Here is a 24,188-nt window from a genome sequence, read left to right as displayed (position 1 = left end):
TCCTGCATAAACTTAAAAACCCACAGCTATAGAATTTTAGTGATGAGAGCAGTTTTGAAGACTGTTTTTCATGAGAACATAGAGGGCCAGGGATTCTCCATTGGGACTGAGAAGCAGATGGACTCCACAAACCTGTCAAACTGGAAAAGAATTACATTAAAGCTACTGCCCTAGCAAACAGGGCAGCCAAAGAGGAGGACTGGGGATCACCACAAAAGGGAGTCACAGCCTCAGTGGCAAAGTGCTTGCTGTGTCATAATGTGTCTGTCCAAAGATTCACTGTCACCTTCACAAGACCCCAAGTAGCCAAAAAATCTTGAGAAAGATGAACAGAGCTGGAGGAATCATGTTCCCTGACTTCAGGCTATACTACAAAGCTACAGTAATCAAAACAGTATGGTACTGGCACAAAAAACAGGAACACAGATCAACCAAACAGGAGAGAAAGTCCAGAAATGAACCCATACACTTATGGTCAATTAATCTACAACAAAGGAGGCAGGAATACACAGTGTAGAAGACAGTCTCCTCAGTAAGTGATGCTGGGAAAATTGGACAGCTATGTGTAAAAGTGAAATTAGAGCATTTTCTAACACCATATAAAAAATAAACTCAAAATGGATTAAAGACCTAAATGTAAGACTGGATACTATAAACTCCTACAGGAAAACACAGGCAGAACACTCTATGATGTAAACTGCAGCAACATTTTTGGGGATCCATTTCCTAGAGTAATGGAAATAAAAGCACCTTTTGAAAAATCTTTTACAGAACATATTCTGGGAGTGATAGAAATGTTCTATACCTTGACCATGATAACATGACTGTATTCATTTGTCAAAACTCATAGAACTACTCACAAGGGTATCTTTTATTGTATGCAAATTACACCTCAATAAACTTGCTTTAAAAACATTAACACATTGCCGTATTTTCTTTATGTTAAGTTATGACATTTTCACCTACAGGTGCCTTTATCATAATAATGACAATTCTGCTATAGATTCACTCACTAATCCATCTTGATGCACATTACAAATAGACTTCCTGTTTCAGGAAAACATTTCTCCACATCAATAGATTGTCCAATTTAACTTCTCATTGGCAGTAGAATATATTTTGTTTCCTGAGAGATCTATAAATGTGACTTTGTTTGGAGCAGAGCCACAGAAAGGGCCAGTGGACAGTGAGGTTTTAAACCTCCACATGTCCTGACCCTTCTGGTGTTTTCTCCTCTAAGATGTTGCCATTTTGCTCTGAGGTAGAATGACATTCACATTAGGTTGAATCATTTTAGAACCCTTTTAAAAACCACAACCATACACATTAGGCATAACTGTAAATATTTTACACAATTTAGATGTTTTTATTTCTATAAGCCCATACAACTTTTAAGCAATAATTGAAAAAAAAAAGATTTATCAAAGAAAGCTACTACATCTTCAATAAAATCACTGTAATTAAATCAAAAACTTTTTTAATTTTAAATTTTGTTGATAAATGCAAAATACATGCATTGGAATATTAACAATCCTTTCCAAACTAGTCAACATGAAAGATTAAAATTTTGGGCTCAGAAGTTAAATCAATCTCTGCCTTCTCCCTCTGCTTATTAATAAATTATAAATGAGAAAAAAGTTGCCTGTTTTCAATTCCAAATTTGTCTATTTAAAACGAACTTTAATAGGAGGATAAAACATGTTCTCTACTCATAAAAAGGTAAGAGGTGTTTGAGCTTGTCTCTGGTGATGTGTCAGCATCTCATGTGGAGGGGAACCTTCACTCTTCTAGGAACAGTGAGCTTACAAACGGCAACTTCAGAATCACACTGAGCACTAGACCACTGAAAGCACTGACGTCTGCAGAGTAAATTCATCAAGGAGATGGATCAAGTGTTGGTGGTGAACAATATACCCCAAGAGACATGGAGGTCTCACAGCGATACATGGGTAGTTGCCAAGTAGCCATAACAAATCCTATGTAGGTCTATATGAGTATCTTTGAAGGATCTGTGTTCTTTCATAGACCCATCTGGGAAGCAAAAAAGCCATAATTTAAATTTAAATTTCAAAAATTTAAAACAGATATTTATACAGAGTCAAACAGCTAGACAAATGACCCAGCGAGGTAAGATCAAATGTATCAGTACATTGTAAAGGTACAGACATATACCAGTCAAAAAGTGCTGATATATTATGGTATATAGAATAATAAGAAAGGCAACCAAAGCTTTTGCTCCATCTTGGAAATCATGGTCCAGAGACACTGGTTAGGATATTTTATGCACGGAGAGGAGCAGAGGGAAGGAAATTTTATGTAAAATTTAGCTTATTCAAACTCATGGCTGCATGTTAAACTGGGGGGGGGGGGGGGGAGAAAGTGGGAAAAGGCAAATAATGATTTGTTCCATTACTGTTAGTTTTAAATTAGATCACTTGATTTAGATGGTCTGTACCAGATTTTTCCACTGTAAAGATACTTTTTTTTTCCTTTTGTAATTAATAATATCTTGTGGGGAGAAACCTTGAACTATGTAAGTGGATTATGTAAATATCCTATTCCTCATCATCCTTACCCACTAAGTTTTAGCAGCAATTGGTGATTCTTGCCCAAAACAATTATTACTATCGTGACTGCTAAATATGGGGTTTTCCTCTGCTATTTCTATTTTAGGGTTAAGTTTTCACAAGTAGACATACTGGATGACTCCGCGGAAGGCAGTCCACTCCCTACAGCCCAAGAAATCCTCATCTGTTGTCACTACCTGCAAGTAAGGCTGACCAATCCCATAAGACTCTCTACTGTAAGGAAGTGGTCCCATTGGCCAGAATAACCAGGTCTGGTATGTATCGATGAAGCACTAGCTAATTGAGAACATTCCACAAATGGGGGTCAACTTTCTTCTCTCTCCAAGGACGTGTCCATGTCCAGTTACAGGGACACAATGTAATTAAAAACACAAAGATGCATCTCCTGGATTCATGGCATCTTTTGATCCAAACAAGCCCATAAAACCAAATGCTTCACACTACGGCAAGGATGAGTCAATGAGTTATCAGGGTTAAAATAAACAGGGATGAAACATGGATGGACTGCAGAGAGGTGACTGCACCTAACTACTTGTAGCCCTAGCAGTTCCCAAAGGGTGCAGAAAGAAGTCAAAATCTGGGGACAATGGAGTGCATATTCAACCAAATCACTTCTCCCTTACAGGAATGTAACTGCAAAGCCACTAAGAATTTTCCCCCAAACTCTGAAATATATTGCAATAAAATCTTTAAAGGATTAAAAAGCAGAATACATTGACTCAGGTTTATTTTTGAGACGTGAAATAAAACATGATCCTTCCCTGTAAAAGTACCCTCTCGTAATACTGGAAACTTAACATTTAGGGAGTTTACAACCTAAAGCAATTTCTTCAGAGTTCACACAGAGAAGCCAGATAGAAATATTAAATTTTTCCACAGGGTTAAAGTTTGATTTATCCACCAATTCTGTTTCTTCTTAAGTAAATATGAATATAACTGTTTCAATCTTAAAATACTCCTGAAGCATAAGATGTTATTTCCATAATCCTGGTCTTCAAATAGATGAGTCAGGCTTGATTTTATTAAAACTACCAACATAGGCTCCTTACGTTATTTCAATAAAATTATTTCCTATATAAAATACTCCACCAACAGTTAATCGTCTGAATCCCTGTCTGCCATCCGAAAGACGTTATCTGTAATTTCAGCCGTGGTGGATTACATGATACACATTCCTCTCCCATAGAAAAATAAACGTTAGGATGAACAAATCTAAAACAAACTTTCATATATGACAGCTTCACCCAGCCTCAGCAGACTTGAACTCTGGCCTGTGAGCCTCGCTGGCTAAGCTCCAGGTAGCTTCCTTCTCCTACTCTCAGCCTATTACCTCACCTTGCTTCTATCCTTCACTCAAGGCATTTGCTCAAAAATATTGGGCGTCTAGTACCTAGCTAAATACTGGAGATAAAAAGGTCGCTACCACAGAGCCTGTGCTCTGCTGAAGCTCACAGTCTAGTTTAAGCCAAGCTGCATTAGGATTTGCAAAAACAAATAATGTTTTTATTATAAAGTCAGATATAACTTACATACCATAAAACAAACACATTTTAAAGACGCAGAGTTTGATGGGTTTTTACTAAACACACACAATGAACCACAACTCCAATCAGGTTTAGGGTATGTGTTACCCCCCCCCCCCCCCAAAACTGCCTTGCCTTCTTTTTCAGTACTGCCTCTCCCCTCACTCCTTGGCAACCATGGGTTTGCTTTGTGTTGTTATACGTGAATTTTGCCTTTTCTAAAATTTTATGTAAACAGAATAGTGTAGTGTGTACTCCTTGGTGTCTGACTTCTTTAATTCATCATAGTTTTGAGATGCATCCCCACTGTTGTGTGTACTAGTGGTTTCTTTTTTTGTGTTGAGTAGTATGAACATAATACAATTTGTTTACTCCTCTACCTACTGATAGAAAATTGCCTTTAATTTAGGAGTACTATAAATAATGGTGCTATAAATATCCATATACAAGTTTTTGTGCAGATGTATTTATTTCATTAATTCCTGGGTTATACCCAGGAGAAATGTTGGATCATAAGGTTAAGCATCTGATTAACTTTATAAGAAATTGCCAAGCTGTTTTCTAACATGTTTGTATCCATCTTACCCTGGAACAGGCAAAAAAAAAAAAAAAAAAAAAAAAAAGTAAAAACCATCTTAGGTCAGAGGTCATATAAAAATAGGTGATGACAGACCAAATTTGGCTGTAGTTTGCTGACTCCTGCTCTAGAGTTTTCTACATATAAAATCATGTCCTCTGTGTAAAAGGATAGTTTTAATTTTCCAATTTTTGTGGCCTTTATTTCTTTTTCTTGACTTACTGCAAAATCTTAGAGGCAATTTAGTCTTTCAACAATAAACATAATATTAGCTTTAGGTTTTTCATAAATGCCCTTTATCTGAGTATGCCAAGACACTCCATCATGAATGGGCATTGAATTTTTATCAAATGCTTTTTCTTTATCCACTGAGATAATAACAAGAGTATTTTCTTTTTTCTATTACTATGGTGAATTACATTGCTTAATTTTCAAATGCTAAGCCAACTTTGCATTCTTGGGGTAAACCATACTTGGTCATGGGGAGTTAACTTTTTATATATTGTTGAGTTGAACTTGGTAATATTTTGTAAAAGATTCTTGTATTTATATTTATGAGGGATAATGGTTTATAGTTTTCTTATCTTGTAATGTCTCTGCTGGCTTTGGTATAAGTGTAATGTTACATGTACTACTTAAAATTTAGATGTATTTCAGGCTCTTCTTTATTAGTATGCTTTTGTCTTTATAATATGCAAAAGAATACAAATTTGCATTTCACAAGTAGTTTTCTTGATAAAATTCTTGAAACATACTTGCCATGTATATTACTACCCTGATTTAATACTTAACATTTTAAAAATGAGTTCAAAAACCATTATGGAAAACAGTATGGAGATTCCCTAAAAAACTAAAAAATAGATTTACCATATGATCCTGCAATCCCAAATCTGGGTATATATCCAGAGGGAACTTCTAATTCAAAAAGATACATGCACCCCAATGTTACAGCAGCACTATTTACAACAGCCAAGACATGGAAACAACCTAATTGTCTATCAACAGATGACTAGATAAAGAAGTTGTGGTATATTTATACAATGGAATACTACTCAGCCACAAAAGTAATAAAATAATGCCATTTGCAGCAACATGGGTGAACCTGAAGATTGTCATTCTAAGTGAAGTAAGCCAGAAAGATAAAGAAAAATACCATATGATATCACTTACATGCAGAATCTAAAAAAAGGACACGAATGAACTTATTTACAAAACAGAAACAGACTCACAGACATAAACAAACTTATGGTTACCAGAGGGGAAAGGGGATAGGAAGGGATAAATTGGGAGTTCAAGATTTGCAGATCCTAGCTACTATATATAGAATAAACAACAGGGTTATACTGTATAGCACAGGGAACTATACTCACAGGGAATTATACTCAATATCTTGTAGTAACCCATAATGAGAAAGAACATGAAAGGGAATATATGTATGTATATGTATGACTGAAATATGCTGTACACCGGAAATTTATGCAACATTGTAAACTGACTATACTTGAATTAAAAAAAATGAGTTCAAAGTTCAAGCCAGATTGGTCAGACCCTAACTCTCTGAACAGCCACGCTATACCATCTCTGGTTACCATGTTAGTAGAAAAGTTGGAATGCTAAGAAGTCAAGTGCATTTTCTACAATCACCCACCATTCAGTGACAGAATAAACATTAAAAAAAAAAAAAAGGCTTTGACTTCCTGTTGCCTTGTGCTGTGTGATTCCAATTCATCTCTTACCTTTTGCCACCTGAACTTTGACATTTCAGGCACTTGTGCATATGCACCAGGCCTATTTTTCTCTCAAGCCATAAATCATACCTCACTTTTTCATTCATAATCTGTGCCTCAATGTTTCCATTTTTTTGTTTGTTTTGTTTTTTGTTGCTGTTTTTTTAATGCTTATCTTCTATCCATCAAGCTGAACTGCCTGAGAGGGAATCTTTTTCTCAAAAGTGAAATTAGGTTGAACTTGACACCTCACTTGGGCTGCTTACATTTTTTTGGCTCATGCCCTATGTTGCTATTCTCCCAACGGAAGTTTCAATTTTTTCCCCCTGTATACCAAGGTCAACTGAACTCCCAAACATCTTGTGACTACTTAGAAAAGGAACATTCAGAAAGCATCAGGTTTTAAATACCCAGTGCCTTTTGTTTCTGCTATCTAACCATCCTTACGTAAGCATCTTCTGTTTGCAGGTTTCTTTGAATGCAGTAATAGATGGTTTTCATCATCTTTCAAGGAAAGCGAAACAAAAATCTGAAGAAAAATGATGTCTGAACAAAACCCCCAGAAAACTATATGAAAAAATAAATTGGGGAAAGAACTTCACCAAGTTCTTTGGACAAAGGAATCTAAAGATTGATACTTGCAATCTTTTTCTTATTCATTTAATATTACTTAGAGCATGTCACATAGAATTCTCTACTTAAACAAAATTGAGTTTGAATAAATCACAGAATAGTGACACAAATTCAATATACATTTAAAAAATAATCTGACAGTCTACTGCCAAGGGTTTGATGGGTAGTATCCAAATATCAAAAGGTATTCCATGTATAAATGACTGAAGAGATACCACTTTAATCTAAATTTACAGTTTATCTTTTTTAAAGATTAAAACCAGCAAGAATAATCCAGTATCTACCTCAATCAAAAATATGCTTCTGATTTTGAAAAACTCTCAAAGGTATTGCATAGCAACCTTTTTTGACTGATCATGAGAGAAACCACATGCAGGAGAACTTGAGTCCTGGGAATTACATGGCGAAAGCAATCATAATTCTTTGTACTTAGGTAGAGCTCTTACCTTCAAAGAATTTGTATAAACGTTAAACTGATAAATCATACAATGCATTTGTGAGAATTTATCAACAGTTTACAGACAGGAAAAACTACTGTGCCAGGTTTGAAGCAAGTGTGACACCCACTAGGTGGTAAACATACAGAGATCTACGTACCTATGTATCTACTAATCAATCTATTGATTGATCTAAATTAATAGCTATAATTGTTGTTCTTGGATATGACGATGAATAACAACTTGAAGTAAGTTTAAATAAGTGTGATGATGAACTGAATGCAGGTATTAGGAAAATCCTAACTTCTGCACTTGCTTAAACTCCATTATAGTGGTATTTGTAACAAAGTACAAGTAAAAAGCATTACGTTTAGGAGATTTTATTAATGCTCTGCTATGAATAACACCAAGGGCACTTGCCCTCCAGCAGTTGACAACTTAAAAAACAGACTTATCCATACCTCAGACTTTCAAAACTCTTCTCCATCTCCCTTTCTTTGAACAAACAGGAGGCACTACTGCTGGTGGGCTTGGAGAGCAAAAAGGACAAAACTGAGCAAGCAGGAAGAGGAAACAGCTGTTAAAGCTGGAGTTGAGAGAAAGAGGAGAGAGAGAGAGAGAGAGAGCGTGCGCGCCAACCCAAGTGCCCAGTGAGGAAGCCATGCCCCCCAAAGGGAGAAGCAAAGGAAGCCTTCCTCCTGAGGTAACCAAGCAAACCAGAAGTCGTGCTCAACTGTCTGGTGCCCAGTAACTCCCAACGAAATGTGGAAGCCAGGCCTGCTCTCTGCCATGCTCTAGAGTCAAGACTACGGGTGTTGGGTCTCTGGGTGCCCAATGGCACTGTGCATTCATTGCAGAGGGTGGGCCTGTGAACGAGAGACCTTTGAGGGTCTCAGGAAACTTGGGGTGAGGAGGATGGGGTGAGGAGTGAAGTTTCATTTATTGAGCTCAGCTTCCTTAAATACCACTTCACCATGGCTACTCCCCATTTGCACCTGCAGGTAAAGAGGGCTCTCTCCTGACAGTCAGGTGCCATCCTAAAGTCCGGACAGGCAATGAATGTGAACTTATCCAGCAGTCAGTTATATGCAGATAACAGGTATGTACATGCAGAGATGCATGAGCCACAATCAGATGCCTTCTGGTGGCACGTTCCATTCAGACCACAGTCAATAATCACTGCAAAAGGAATCACCAAACAAAACAAATTCTTCATTATTGTCACTGTCCCCTGTATGCAGCTTATATACCAATGTAATGCAAGGAACACAATATAATCAGGACCTTTCCAGATAAGCTAGGAGGCGAGGTGAGGGAGTGAGGGGGATGGGGATGTGGACGAAGATAATATTTATGGCAGGGAGAATGAAAAACAGATTTCTAATCTGAAAACATTTGAGGCCCAAATCACCCTAATCCTATTCTTAGTGCACAAGGCTACTTAGTAATAATTCCTAAATGGATATAACTTTATCCTTATTTTGCTGATTATAAGAATATCATAACAATGACTTATAACAATTTTTACAAAGGAGAGGATTTCTAAGTGCTTTTTACTCTCACGAATCTCGCAATGCCTTTATGTGATAGGGAGTCAACCAATTACTTTTATTCCCATCACCCAAAAGACGGACTGAGGCTTTAGAATACCATGCCATGTGGCTGGCTTAGGGCCACACAACTAGGAAGTGGTCCTGCTTCAACTAAGCGTGGCTCCAGAAGCCTGGCAGGAGCATAGGCTCCACCACTGATGGCAGGAGGGGTTGGGGAGTGTGTGCTGGGGTAAGATTCCTGCTAATTGTTTATGAATTGTGGGAACCACAAAGAGCAACTTAACCCGTTTACACATCAGTCCCCTCACTTCAAATAAGCTAATCTGCATAATTACTAACTTACAAGGCGATGGAGAATTTAATCAGGTACACACACTGCCATCACCTGCACAGGGCCTGGCCCCAGTGCTCAGTAAACACTATTTATTATCCTACCAACAAAATTCTACCTGGCCTCCCTGATGAGGATAACTAGATGGGTAGCATCAGTCTAATCCCTCAGTGCTGCTCTCCCCAGCTGTAACCTTTCAGTGCATTTCTTTCTAAAATTGGCTACATGGATTCTTTGTACTATGTAATAATTTTCCCTTTCTCTGTCATCTTTGAGTAAAGAGCTGTTTCACAGGATTAAAATTTCTGGATATCCAAAGCTGATCCTTCAAACGCCAATTTACTTTCTGCTTTCTCCTGGCCTGTTAAATATACGGAACACACACACTTGTCTAAAAGGTGATAATAATAATTTCACTACAAACTATGCACAACCACAACCAAACGGAGGCATCGCTAATTCCTGGGGCTGGCCTTTCAAGTTGTTCTGTCTCCTTCCCTGACAGAAATGTCACCTGGCGCTGTCACAGTTTCTTCTAATTCTGATCTCCATGTTTTCTCTTTCCAGCCCTCTGGTTCCTCTCCTCACCTTGTCCCCCAACTCCTTAGCTATATTCACACATCTAAAACATATCCTACAAAAAATGCAAAGATAACCAAATTATGTGCTGCAAACTAGAGGCAACAGGGTGAGGGTGAGGACCTAAAGACATTTTTATGGTAAATTTTAGAATGTTTCAAAGGGCTGAAGTTGCCAGTGGCCTGACCTCCAAATAAATGCATGTGTGTACATGTGTGTGGGTGCACGTGCTGGATGTGAACATAGTGGGTGTTTGCGGGTAGTTGTGTAGTTGCTATTACCAAAATATTTTAAGTAAGTTATTTTGCAGTATTTTAATCTAAGCATACAGATAAAATAGGAAATTTTAAAAATTTAAATACAATTTAGTCAATAAATATTTGAATACTGTACTTCTCACATGCTGGGCATTATTCTAGATACTGGGAGTAAAAAGTCAAAAAATGATAGATGACTTTCCTATCTTACAGATCAAAATTTTTGAATTAGAAAACATCTTTTGTTTTCCTAAAATGGAGTGTTTTAGTTGAGATTACATTTTAAAATTTACTCATTTCCAATTATGCACTGTAAAGGAAAGTTTTCAGGTAATAGGGGGAAAATCTGTGTTCAACATGCTGACAGATGATATTATTCAAATACATTTACATTTAAGGTCCTGGGGGAGTATAATTTTTCCACATGCAGGAAGGCAGAAGTAAAGAAATGAAACATTTAGGATCTCACAGCAACATTACTCATACTAGGCACATGCAGCAACTTCCATTACTATTTTACAGGATGGCAATAGCATGAAAAGTTCAGTATCAGAATTTTTTTTTTAATTTAAGCAATATTATTAGGATTTCAAAAATTGGCATAGTTAGGGTTAAAGGGGAAACTGAGAAGCATTTAAAAACAGAAACTTTCTGAGAACACAAGGAAATCAAATTTTTCTACCCTCCAAAGCACCTCTTCAGTACACATGTTAAACAGAGAATATGGCATCAGTTAGTGTAACGACTCTGATTCTGGTCCTTTCTGGACCATGGACCATCCAGCATGGCTCAGCCTGGCCTCATCAACAGGAGGTGCAGTGACGCAGGGAGAACAGAGGGCAGAGGAGCAGCAAGGGCCCGGCGTCAGCACGCCCACATCCTCCCCGGTAGACTGTGGCCAAAACTGCTGCTTGTTGGTAATCATTTTAGCTGAACTCAAGGCTGCCCAGCTGGCGCCCGCATTCTGAACTTTTGGGGCAGCTTGCCATGGCCAAATGACCAGTCTGATGCCTGTGAGGAACAAGCCCCCTCAGAGAAGGCCCTCCAAAAGGACTGTGTCTATTCCCCTGGTTCTTTTACCCCTACCTGCTGGCAGGACCTACTGAGAGCTGGGAGCTGCCTCAGACCCAGGGACGGCAACCATGCAGCAAAGCTCTGGACCACTACTCTCTGGAATTTTTCGGGAGAAAGGAATATATTTCTATCTTTTTTAAGCCTTGATACTCTCATGTCTCGTCGTTATAGCAGCTAAACCTGAGCTGAATTAACACGTTTATGGCAGAGCTGACTGTTTTAGTGCCGAGTTGCCTCAACTACTATTCTGAAGCTTAGCAAGTATATTCTGAACACCTCTACTGGGCTGTAAGCATCTTTGTTGGATTATACATTTGGAGGGTGGGGATCATGTCTTCTCTTTCTCTGAAACTGTCTAATACAGGGCTGACTGAAGGAGGAGAGGGGCAAGAAAATGAAATAAGTTTAAGCTATAGGCTTTAGGGTCCGATGGTCCTCTGGAATTGAATCCTTTGCCAATCCCTGGATTCTCACCAGATGTGTCAATTTGAGAAAGTTCAGTCATCCAACAACTATCAGTTGCGTGTCTAGTATGCAGCAGCCCCCTGCATCCTGGTTCTAGGAACCAGGGCTTTTGCTGTGAATGACAGGATCTACATTCTGGTAGACTTAAGCTTCACAAATTCACTAACCCTCAGCTGCTTCATCTGTAAAATGGGGACAATGATAGCAACAGATTCCTAGAACTGTTGTGAGGGTTACATGAGGTGACATGTACAAAGTGCTCAGTTAGTCTCATGCACAGTGGCGCTCAATAAATGTTAACGATAAGCAAGGACTGTCAATAATTTGTGCTTGGGATATAGATACTCACTAACTGCCACAGCATCAGAGCACTGTTTCCTACCACCTAGTAGGAAAAACAAGTCAGGGATTGCTATTTCCAGAGTCTGGTACTCATTTCACTTGTAATGTATTTTTTCTCATCTATGCCATCTGTTTGCTAGGATTGTAGACACGTCTTACAGATAAATAAGGGCTTACTGAACACAAAATCTTGCATAGTACTTGGGGCCTAAGATTTAAAATTGAAAGTATTAAAACTTTAAAGAAATAATTCCTTTTCATAAATTTATTTTAAGGAAATGAGTAGATTCTTTGCAATATGATGATTTGGAAATCTCCTTTAAGGGGTTGGGGTTCACAACAGAGCACTCCCCACCCCTCAGGGATGGCTGCAGGACCGGAAGGACACCAGGTGGCTTCAGTGTCTCATCCTGCACCGGGAGTCAGAACCTGCTGCGTCCACCAGCCACGGTGCATATTCTTAAAACAGTTCATGGCTTCCAGCAGAGAGCTCTTTCAGAATAATCATACTACGTTATTTTAGACTGTGGAATGTTCAAACTCATTTCAGGTAAGGAAGAGACTTAAGGCAGGTTTTAACAAGAAAAAGGGGGTGGGGATGGGATTTTCTCAACTTACCAAACAAAACTGAAAGATTGGGAATTAAAGATTTCTGGTAGATGAAGATGAAAAATAAACTTTGCACTCTGCAGGAAATACAGAGCAACAGAAAAAACAACACTCCACACCGGGTGGGTAGTTTCATTTTGCTGTAGCAATTTCAGGGGCAATTAGATCTGAATGACAGCTTTATCACTAAAAATCCCAGAGACAGAGAAAACTTCAATATTCATGTAACAGCTGAGATAGCTCTGCTTCTAAATAGGGGCCCGACCACCTATTAAATAGCAAGTACTTTATCAGCATTTTAAATATATAATCTATACTTACACACTGGGCTTTATTTTAATTTTACAGAGGAGTTAGGCTACGAGAGGTTAAGGGGCTTGCCCAACAGCATAAAGTTATCTGCGGGGACCTGGATTTGAATCCATTCAATTTGACATCAATGTCTGCATTCATCATACCAAGAAACTACAAAATTCTTTACAAGAGTATTGTGAAACTGTAAGAGTTCACCGATGAGTCAGGATTATCAGATTACTACTACTGATAATAACAAGGCTAACACTAAAAATATTCGCTGTGGTACAGTGATGTCCTCAGGACAAATGGAGGCCCCCAGGGCCCTGTGAGATTCTTCAGGAGGGTCTCAGGGGCTGGGGGTTGGGCGTGACAGAGTCCTGACGGGCTGATCATGGTTCCCCTGCCCAGAGCCCCTCCAGAGAGTCCAGCTGAAGGGAAGGGAGAGAGCTGAGCTTCTTTGGCTCAGCTTTCCTTGTTGGTAGCCTCCCCAGCCTGGCGTTCAGGTGGCCATCTGACATTTTTCTGAGCTGTCCAGGTGCCTACCCTTCCAACTTGCCAGTACTTATCTGCTATGGGAATCAAAACCTGTACTGGGGAACACGGTGTTCTCAAGATGTTTAAAAACCTATTTAGGACAGTCAAAATGCTAGCTAAAAAGGCCAAAGACCAGCAGATCTTGTGTTTTGCAATATTTTGTGGCCAATCTACTCTATTTTGTTGTGCATTTCTAGTCTGCCTGGGGACTTTGAAGCTGGCATGTTATTTTCCAGGTACAAGAATTGTATTGGAAATGGCTCCATATTTTTTGCATGGTTCTAGTCATAAAATAAGACAATCGTAATTACCACATTTACCTTCTTCTGTGTAGGAATATATCATAAGGGAACATTTAGAGTCTACCGATGTGAGCTCTGCCAGTTCAAATAAATCAGTCAGAGTGATTACAATTGGGTTTGGAGTGAATCCAGGTTATGGAAGGCAAGAACAGATTAGACGTATGTGCCATCACAGCAGTGACAAACTCTCAAGTTCTTCATAAAAGCACCAGGATTTCTTCAGGCTTAGACATGACTCACTAAGGCTACATTTTCAGTGAAATATGAAATATTGCTGGAAGCATTTAAAAGCTAGAAAATACAATAATGTCAGTACAGATGCCTTGCTCCTCACCCCCAAATGAGTGACATCATTTTGAGAAGTAGTCAGCCTGCTGTCACTAGCTGTGGGACTAGAGAGGCTGATGTCTGCACAGGTAGAGGAAGCCAAAGTGCGTGGTCCTGGTCAAAATGCGAGGACCACCATTTCACTATAGAAACAAACATCCATTTTTGAACAAATCTCTTATGACTACCACTTTTGGGCAAAATTGATTTTTCTATAGGAAAAAGGAAAAGATGATCAGGTATAAACAATCATACACATGTCATGAGGAAAATTTACTTTTGATTAACTTTGTATACCGCCCCTCAACTGTGTTCTTGGGGAGGGGATTTCTGACTTCCTCCCTCACCTCTCCTAGGTAGTTAATGTGAGTTTGATGTGCACCTGTATGTTTGTGTTTTGTTCCCTCCCTATTTTCCATCAACACACAAACATTTTCAACAAGTACTGAGAGCTGATTAGTACCAGACATTATTCTAAGCTCTGGAATACAGTGGAAAGTGTCCTTGGAGTTTATATCCTGGAGTGTGGCATTACAAAAAAAAAAAAAATGTGTATTTTGTATACTTCTCTGCATCTTCCTTTTCTTATTTAACGATACTTTGTAGAAATTCCCTCCAAGGCAACTGACAAAGATATATCTGAGGAATCTCTGAATGAGATTTCTGAATATATTGTAAAGATACCTTCAAAGAGCTGGGTCTGCAGGATTGCTTTAAGGTGCCATGACACAACCCCTAACTCCATGGGTCCAGACAGGCACAGCCTCCTCAGATCAGCTTCAACAGCAGGATGCCATAAGGGCCCTCTTGCATATAACCTCTACCTGGTCCCCTGGCTGGAGCCCCTTCCCTGGGCCAAGTCTTAGCCTGGGCCTTTGCCTTTGAGCATTCTTCAGTTTGGATGCAGGTCCCTCCTAAGAGCCCTGTGCTAGAATGAGCTATTTCCACAACCTTTCTACATATCATCTCAAGGATAACAACTGCAGTGAATGTTTGAGGACTTACTATTTTGGTAAGATTGGAACCATTATCCTCATTTTACAAATGAGGACAGAGAAGCGTCCATCTGAAGTAACCTGATCAAAGCCGCAGGCACAGCCAGGGGTAGAAGCGGGGCTAAGCCTGCTCTGAACCACTGTGTCGCGATACCCTCTGGGTCTGAAGACTGCCGTCACAGTCCCGCTAAATTTTCCATTTCAACCATGATTCATCTGACAAGTTTTCCACATCCTGCAACCTATACAAACTTACTTCTTTTCTTTCTTTCTCTGTCAAAATCAGTCTATGGTAACTTCTTACCTTTTTGAAAACCTTACCCCTCAGTCATACTATTTAATGGCTTTAGAAATTTTAAATTATATTTAAGTATTGCTTCAGCTCTAGCTATTCTAAAATCTTTCTCAAGAACAACCGTAATGCTTATGTTAGATTTATTCTCTATGGCCTCCATGTCTAGTGACATCTATCATATCCTTTTTGTTCTTTCTTCCATATTCCAAGATAAGTTCTCTAATAATCTTACCATCACCAAGGATTCAATTTTCCTCTGTATCCATTTTGGTCTTTATTGACTCCACTCTAAATTTCAATTTTCAGTTTGAGTCTTTAGAGTGTAACTGCCTGGATGTGAATCCCAGATTCCCTGCTGACTGACTGTGTAAGCTTGGGCAAGCCACTCAACTTTCTTGAGTTTTAGTTTTTCCATCTGTAAATAGGGATAATAATAGTATCTATCTGCATAATTCAAGGTTTTTAGTTACAAGCAACACAAACCATTCTGGCTAAGGATTGAAAACAACTTCCTGAAACAATTTACTTGTACAGCTCAAGACTATATATTTTCCCATCAAGTCTATTAAGGTGGGAAAATGCATGGAACAAAGAAATTTGGCTCAGATATTCAGTGGCCAAAAAACAGACATTTTTGCAACAGTAACTCATAAAGTTGTGGTAAGTAATATAGGAGATCTTCCATGTAAAGCACTTAGCACAGTGCCTGGCACATAGTAAATAATTAGTCTCCTAATGTATTTCTATTCCACAGAGTTCATCGAGTCTTCTATCTTACTGACAATGATAAAATCTTAAAAACTTTTTTCATTTGTTTCCTGTAGTAGTGGTGGTGGTGGTAGAGAAAGAAGGGATAGCAGGTCGCTTGTATCAAAAAGCCAGCAGGCCCAATAAAGCAATTAGGGTCTTTGCCCTCACAATGGCAGACCTGGCATAGATGACCTACTGATGGTTCTCAGTCCTGTTCTATTGGCCTTAGAGTAGAACTCCTCTCCAACCTCTGACAATACAGTGATTGTCTTCATAGTTTTTAATGGGAAATCAAAAGAAGTTTTATCAAGGGTTAAGAAATTTAGCGGGTAAGTGTAATAGCTCAGTAGAAGAGCATGTGCTTAGCATTTACAAGGCCCTGGGTTCAATCCCCAGTACCTCCATTAAAAATAATAATAATTATTTAAAAAAAAGAGTTGAGAAATTTAAAAAAGAAATTCAACCAAATGAAAGTTTTGTATCAATAAAATGTTTTCCCCATCCTGTAGTGCAGATCAAATTAACTAAGTGAAATAGCATTTTGTTTAAAATCCATAGCTATACAAATATAGGTTTCCTATTTTTACCTACAGACCATCAAATCTCCTATCAATACGCTTAGAAGAATGCTAACAGCAGCAATTACTAAGATACATTTTTCCACAAAATCATTTAATAAGAATTCACTCTTTCATTATACTTTGCTAAATAAAAGAAAAATGAAGATCTTGTTCTTGTTAACTGTTTACATTGTAGGAAAAAAAATTCACCTTATTAAGAAACACATGAGAAATTGATGCAATGGGAAAACTCCAGTAAGCCTTCCTTCCAACAACTGTCACTTTAAAGCAAGAAACATATGAGGAAGCTAAGGTTATGAATGAAAAAAGGAGATGCCAATTTATTCCACATTGAGGTAAGACAGGTTTACTTTCTTATTAATAAAACAATTTATGAAAATACTTTGCAAAGGAGAGAAGTGATGGTTTATGTCAACTTTGGATAGAAGAGAATTTCTAAAGGAATAATAGAATGCAGAAATGCTAAATAGAGAGGAAATGGTAAGAACTGATTCCTTCAAAATAGCTTGTTAGAAACCCATATGCAGTGGCTAAGGACTTTTATCTTGATTTAGTCTTTAGGAATGATTTTAGGAAAAGTTATAAATCAGATATAAGTTTGTTAGGGTAGATGATACAACATGATGAATACTCTTCTGATGTTATGCTGCTTTATAGGAATTTTCATGTGTAAAAGTCTACAAAATACAAATTTAATAATCTATACATTTGAAATGCCAAGAACTCTAATTTTTAAAGGAAAATTAATTTTCTTTCAAGAGCCAAGAAATTTCAACTCTAAGAAAACTATTTGCCAATTTATGACAGCCATTTTCATGTCTGAAAAGTAATTTATATAGAATTTAATTTTATAACATGCATTTATCGTCATGTTTCAGTAATGTATTCTTTCAATTTGCCTGCAGAGTGTTTCTATTATTTTCAACCCCTATATTACTAAGGTTTCAGTGCATAAAAACTCTTAAGATTGTATGAGCTAAGACATACATGTCTTTGAACTACGTGAAAAGAACTTTACATTTTAAATGATTTTTCTTAGGAATGCTTAACATGAAATAATCAAAGCCCACATTACTTTGCTGAGGTACAAGCAGATCTGATCACTCTGGAAACAATACATGCATCAAATAAAAACACATGGAGCGAGACCGTATGGACCTCTTTTTGCAAAAGTAACAAAAACGACAATTGAGAAATTGAGAACATAAACATGAAAACAGACTATTTGGCTATAGCTATGGAGTAACTTTAGAGTTACACCTGAGGGCACAAGTATGTTTCTAAACTGTTTTTCTCTTCAAAAGTGATTCTAAAGAAGAAAAACAATCACGCAGCGCAGAGAATTCAATGCTAAATGATCCTGTCCCCCATTTAATCGCACCAACTCAGCAGTCACTCATTTTACATTTAATCGCATGAAGTGTGCATGTACAGGGGGAAAATTATTCTTTATGTTCATAATTTAACTCTGAACAGGAATTGTGAACTGAGCTATTCAACTGAAAAGGAAATTATCATTTCAAATATGTAAAGTCAGGGTTGACTTTAAGTGTTAATAAAAGGGAAAATGTTCTGTTACTTTCAAATGTAAGCCAAAGGTAAAGAGAATTCAATGGGAAAAATTAAAGTTAATAATGCCCAAGTTAACAAATTACATAAAACTGACAATACATATCTATAGCCTGCTTAACTAAAAAATGGGGCAAAAGTACATATTCTTGGATTTTTGTGGTTCCAATTAATGAATATTCAGTATGTGCCAATGACCACACATAAAAATACACAACATGGTATGTGACTCTGCATTCTTCTGAGGGGAGAAACTGTATGAAACAGCCCATTTTTATAAATCTCCTTACCACCCCTCCCTACTCTTTGTTGGACAGCCTTTGCCCACAGGAGGCTTTCAATCAGTATTTTTTTATTTAGTTAAAAGCAAGTATAAGCTGACTATACAGAGGGATAGTGAGCACTTTTACATTTTTAAGTTCATTAACTCAATAAACATTTAGGGGGCACCTACTATATAGTCCATGTCTGCAGGTGTGATCCAACTGTGTGTAATGAGCCAGACAAAATCTGTTCAAATTCCTGGAATTTAAGAGCTCTTCAAAAAAAAAAAAAAACAAAATAAAACAAAACAAAACAAAACAAAACAAAACAAAACCAAAACAAAACCACCTACAGTGTCAATACATCTAAAAAGATGTCTTCAATGGAATCAAATAGAACAAAAACTCAGTTATTCAAAATGTATGCCTGGGACAAGTAAAATTGAGGAACTTTACTCACAGGTCCAGCTAATCGTTCATCAGACTATTGTAAAATGTGGGCAGATGTAAAAAATGTATATGCTTGTTGTTAGCTAACTTGGCAATCCAAGGGCAAGTTTTTTGTACACTCAAATACTGAACAAACCTGTTGGTTGTACTCTTCTGTACTGTGTAACTACAGAGATACTTCAAGTGGGGAATATCCTACAGCATTAACACAAGGAAGAGAAATGTTAAATTTTGACCATGTCACATGAAACTTAAGAGGACTGATCTCCTGAGAATGAAGTATCAGGGTTCAAGAATTCTTGAATCCAGGCCAAATAGTATCACAAGAGCTCTACCGCTTGACCTCATTTTGAACCTTATTTCCCATAATATTAATGAGGTAGAGCTGTAAAATTTGATGATCCCACAGAAGTCACCAAGAAGAGATCCAGTCTTACCTTGTGTTTGATGACACAGTTCAGGCACAGAAGACTTCCCTGCACACTACACAATAATTACAATTGCCAGGATAGTTCAGTTACCAACAGGAAAAATTACTGAGTTACTAAGAGGAAAGCTGTGAAGTTTTGGGTATTGTACTTACAGCATAGTACTTTGAACTAAGCTACATACTATGCTTGTTTACAGCTGAAGTAAAAATTCCATCTTCTGCATGTGGCTGAGGTGTGTCAGAGAGAACTATTTCATTGTAAATAAACTTAGGGGCTAAAGAAAAGGAAGTTGCAAAGGCAGGTGTACAACAACTGAGTTGTTTCAGTTTCAGAGAAATAAAGTAAATAATTGTGCTGGAATCTGTTCAGTTCTGGGCATTCTGCCATACAGGAAAGGGTGTGTAATTACTGAAGCTAATAGATCCATGTAAAACTGAAGTATATCAATAGGCCACCACTGGGCTCCAAATTTTCCTATTTTATCTTCAAAAATTAAGGATCCCTAGTGACTTTCATTTCACTCCGTGATATTTAAATATCACTTAAATTAACATGGACACACTGAAAGCAGAATTATAATTTTCACAAAGTCAGAAAATATTACCTTGAAAGGTGGTATTCTCTTTGAAAGCCTCACAAGTAAAGAACATTGCAATTTTCACTCATCAAAGATAACAAGTGCACACAGTACCTAATTTAGGACTTCACTAGAGTTTAGAGGAGTACACATAAAATTAGCATGTTTTTACCAAATCTATTCTTGCTTATCATTTCATGCTATCTGGAGTGCCCTCAACCTTAAATGTGGATTCCAAACTTCTTAAATCATAAAGCAAAAATAAGAGAGTGTGGTTTGTGGGAGAACAGTGGAGGTTAGAGCACTTAGGGAGTAAGGCCAAGTTCAAATAGCGATCTCAATTATTCAAGAAATTTCATGACAGAAGATGAAAGAGTATAATAAATATTACATATGTGTTTTTACAGAATGCAAATCAACTTGCACCTTATGTAGTGCTATGAAATATACTTGTTAACCCTACCCAGGATTAGCCACACGGTCTTTTAAAGAATGTTTAAAGGATGACATTCTATCAATATAAAAACTACATCACTACTTTGTAATGGCCTATAATGAAAAAGAATATGAAAAGGAATATGTATGTGTGTATGTGTGTGTGTGTATGTGTATATATGTACATATGAATCACTATGCTATACATCAGAAACTCACACAACAGTGTAAATCAACTATACTTCAATTAAAAAAAAAAAAAGAAAAGAAAAGAGACTACAATACTCTCCAAACTGATAATAATAGCCAGCTCGTGGCCCTGGGCTCACTGATTCCTTGTGCCTGTGAAGCTAGCATGCTGACCCATCTAAGTTGCAGGAGGTGGCAGCAAATTTCTGGATGAGTCAACGTCTTATCAAATTCCAGTTTCTCTATATCCAAAGGCATGCTGTTCATTTTAAGGATGAATCAATCACTTTAGTCTTAAGTTTTCACAGAAGAAGGAAAGGCTCTTTGAGGGCACCGTATTTGGCCATATTTCTTTAACTCACTATGTGAAAGATATCAAACTAGGCACTAGATCATTCTCAAGTTTGCCTGAAAACTATCAGGATACAAAAAACATTGCTTCCAACGTCTGTATTCATCTTGACTGCTAGGTTCTCAATAGGAGTTGAGTTGAACAGCAGAAGCTGCCAAATGATGATCCTGATTACATCCAACAGCCAACTGGTGGCTTAAGTTCAACTGATACTTCCTATGATTTCAGACTCGAGTCCAAGGATCGCATTACTTTGTTATTCCCACGGACTGACGTTTTATTGCTCTTACAGCATGATCCTTAACTGAAAAACATTTCTTCTTTGGTTACCTGGTACATATGATACTGGTGGATATTTTGTGATATTACCAAAATAACCACATCCTTTCATTTCCTATACTTAATTTTCAGCTAAGTTGGACAGATGGAAGATGACATTTATAACACCTGTATCATTATTTGACCACCCACATGAAATGAAATTTTGGTTTGCTCCATGCAGAGATCAGATTTAATTCCTAGATCAGTATGAGTAGGGTGCAATTCAAATCGTCTTAAAAGACAAGAACATACAGCAGGGAACTAGTTTTCTAGGTGCCGTCTGTGAGATTCTCTTGCTTAGCGATGTTTCTGTAAATGTGATGACATATTCCATTATCCTCACAAAACAGTCAGTTGGTGACAAAGCAATCTGATAGCCAGCATTATTTATCCACTCTCTCCTTGAACAATCAGTCACTGCAGCTCTAAAACATTCAAGGGGCCAGGGGAGGCGTGGCCTGTAACACGTGTGTGAAACAACACATACACCATGGCTCTATCCTTAGGTAGCTTTTATTAGACGATCCAAGGGCACATATGTGGAGTCAGAGCAGTGGTATAAAGGGCTAAAGAAGGTCAGGAGAGAGATCTGTCTTCAGTCTGGGGTGAACTTGGCTTCATGAAAGAGGTAGCCTTTAAACAGAAGTAGATTCCTTCTTTCTATCTGCAAAAGAGTAAGAACTTTTTCTCTAACTGCACACGCATACATCTACATGACTGACATCAACGTGAAAGGTCATCACTTCGTAAGAGAGAGAGAATATGAATTTAATTATTTTGTCAAGAAATAAGGAACAGCTCAGACGCTAAGGATCCTTGGGAAAGAGTGGCCCAGAAGAGGAAGATTTCATTGTTTCTATGACACCCTAAATCCAATTTCAGATATTAATAGACTAGTGATTTGTTAACAAGACCACTACCAGTCGCTTGTCAGTTTCTTGCCTACTACTTACCATGAATTGCCCACAGGGAGTTCGTGTGAGGTATTTCAGTGGCTTGGATATAATTCACAAGAAGAACCCAGGCTCTTCCTCTCAAAATTCAGGTGCATGTTAAAAGATATTGCTTTCAGTCCTTTGATCCTTAGATCAAGTACCCTGACATTATGTTTGGCACTGCACTACATCAGCATGTTAATAAAACTTATTTTCACATCCTTAGTTTCTTATAATATATACATAGAGCTGTTCTAATTGGTGAGACAAGTATGGAGTTTTAAAAGTTTAACACCATGCAGAAGTAAAATAATGTCCCAGTATAAATATGGCTCACTATCCAGAAAGTTTTTTTGTCTTCAGATCAGCGTCCTGAAAGAAGTCTCACTGAATCCCTATATATACGTATTTAAAAGCAGGATCACCAACTCCTTTTAAGTAGGGCATTTTCTTCTTATGCAGAGACGATGATGATAATAGTAACATTAGCCTTTACTATGAACACTTACTAAGTGCCAGGCAGTGTTGTAAAATTTTTACATAGGCTATTTAATGTCTTCAATAACTATTATTATCCTCATTTTACAGATGAGAGACTGAGGCACAGAGAGGTTAATAATCTTCCCAAGATCACACAGTAAGTAGTGGAGGCAGGATGGGAACCCAGCCATTTCCCCAGTTGCACTGACGGGGGTCTTCACCCTAATGAAACACCATTCCTGAGACACAGCTGTCACCATACAAGGTCTGTTCTTTGAGATCAGCAGAGCTGATCCCATCACTCCATGTCTACGAAAGTGAGGTGTGTTTTTTCCCTATAATTTCACATCCCGTCCAGGAATACGGCTCTTTTGATACAAAACATGATCAAGGACATAATCTAAAATTAACTCTTCCATTTGAATTTAACATGACTAAGAATGCCACATACTGACTAGTATCTTAAAATCAAATATATAAGGTAAACAGTAGCCAACCTTCTTTTTCTTATTTAACTTTTCGGTGCTGTCTAATTTGGCAGACAAAAAAAAAAGCAAGTGACATATTTCAGAAAAAAGTCTATGAAACTCTTACTTCAACTACAGAGAAATTAGAGTGTCTTGCCTGGTGCCACAAAATCCTATGGGAACCAGAGTTAGCTATTTAAAATCAGGCAAGCATCTTGGAACAAGAGATAGATATGGTGTCTTGGGTTGAGTGATGGAAATACTGAGTACTGAGCATTGACAATCTTAAAAGAAATTAAGAATGAAACTGTAAAAGTATATTAATGGACTCAAATTCTTAGAACAGCAATAAGAGCAAAGAAGAGAGCATATCTTCCCACTAACTAAATACTCTGGGAGATATGTAAGAATTTTAATAAATAGCAAATAATCTGTATTTTTCTTTTTTTGGCTACCTTGAGAAACTAGACCCCTTTTGCTATCCCCTATAAAATACCCATTCAGAATAGTATTCATTTGCAAATGGTAAAATTTTGAAGTCATCTGAGGCCATCAAGGAATTAAGAGTGCTAAAATCATGACAGGTTTCCAATTTTCTTCAACATGCAGAGTTATCTGGTTTCAAGATATAAACACAAAGTTCCTGTCGTTATGTTTACTGAATACAGTTTCTGGTCTTCAGTCAGTTCTGAGCATTTTGATGAATTTACTGCCATGTTTCACCAAAACGCAGTGTACACTAAGAGCCCCAAATAAATCAGAGCCTTCTCATTTTACAGCTCCTTGGGACAAATCTTAACAACTATGAAGTGTTAAAAGAAAAAAGTTCTTTTTTCCCTCTCAGAGATGATAGAAGCTTGGATAATCCATAGTTTGGTGGAAATGAAAACAGTACTGACTAGAATTTCCTTGTATCTTCTCAAATTCTTAGTTTGTGAAATGT

The 24,188-nt window shown here is 37.6% G+C and overlaps 1 protein-coding gene across 11 annotated transcripts in view; it reads right to left on the bottom strand.

Moving 5' to 3' along the window:
* PKP4 (plakophilin 4) overlaps positions 1 to 24,188 on the bottom strand; it is a 210,150-nt gene that overhangs the window by 119,576 nt on the left and 66,386 nt on the right. The gene's annotated exons all lie outside the window — the stretch shown is intronic.

This window comes from Camelus dromedarius, chromosome 4, assembly GCF_036321535.1.
Source record: "Camelus dromedarius isolate mCamDro1 chromosome 4, mCamDro1.pat, whole genome shotgun sequence".
NCBI lineage: Eukaryota > Metazoa > Chordata > Mammalia > Artiodactyla > Camelidae > Camelus > Camelus dromedarius.
The sequence above is the reverse complement of the archived record's forward strand: the minus strand, read 5'-3'. Positions and strand labels throughout refer to the sequence as shown.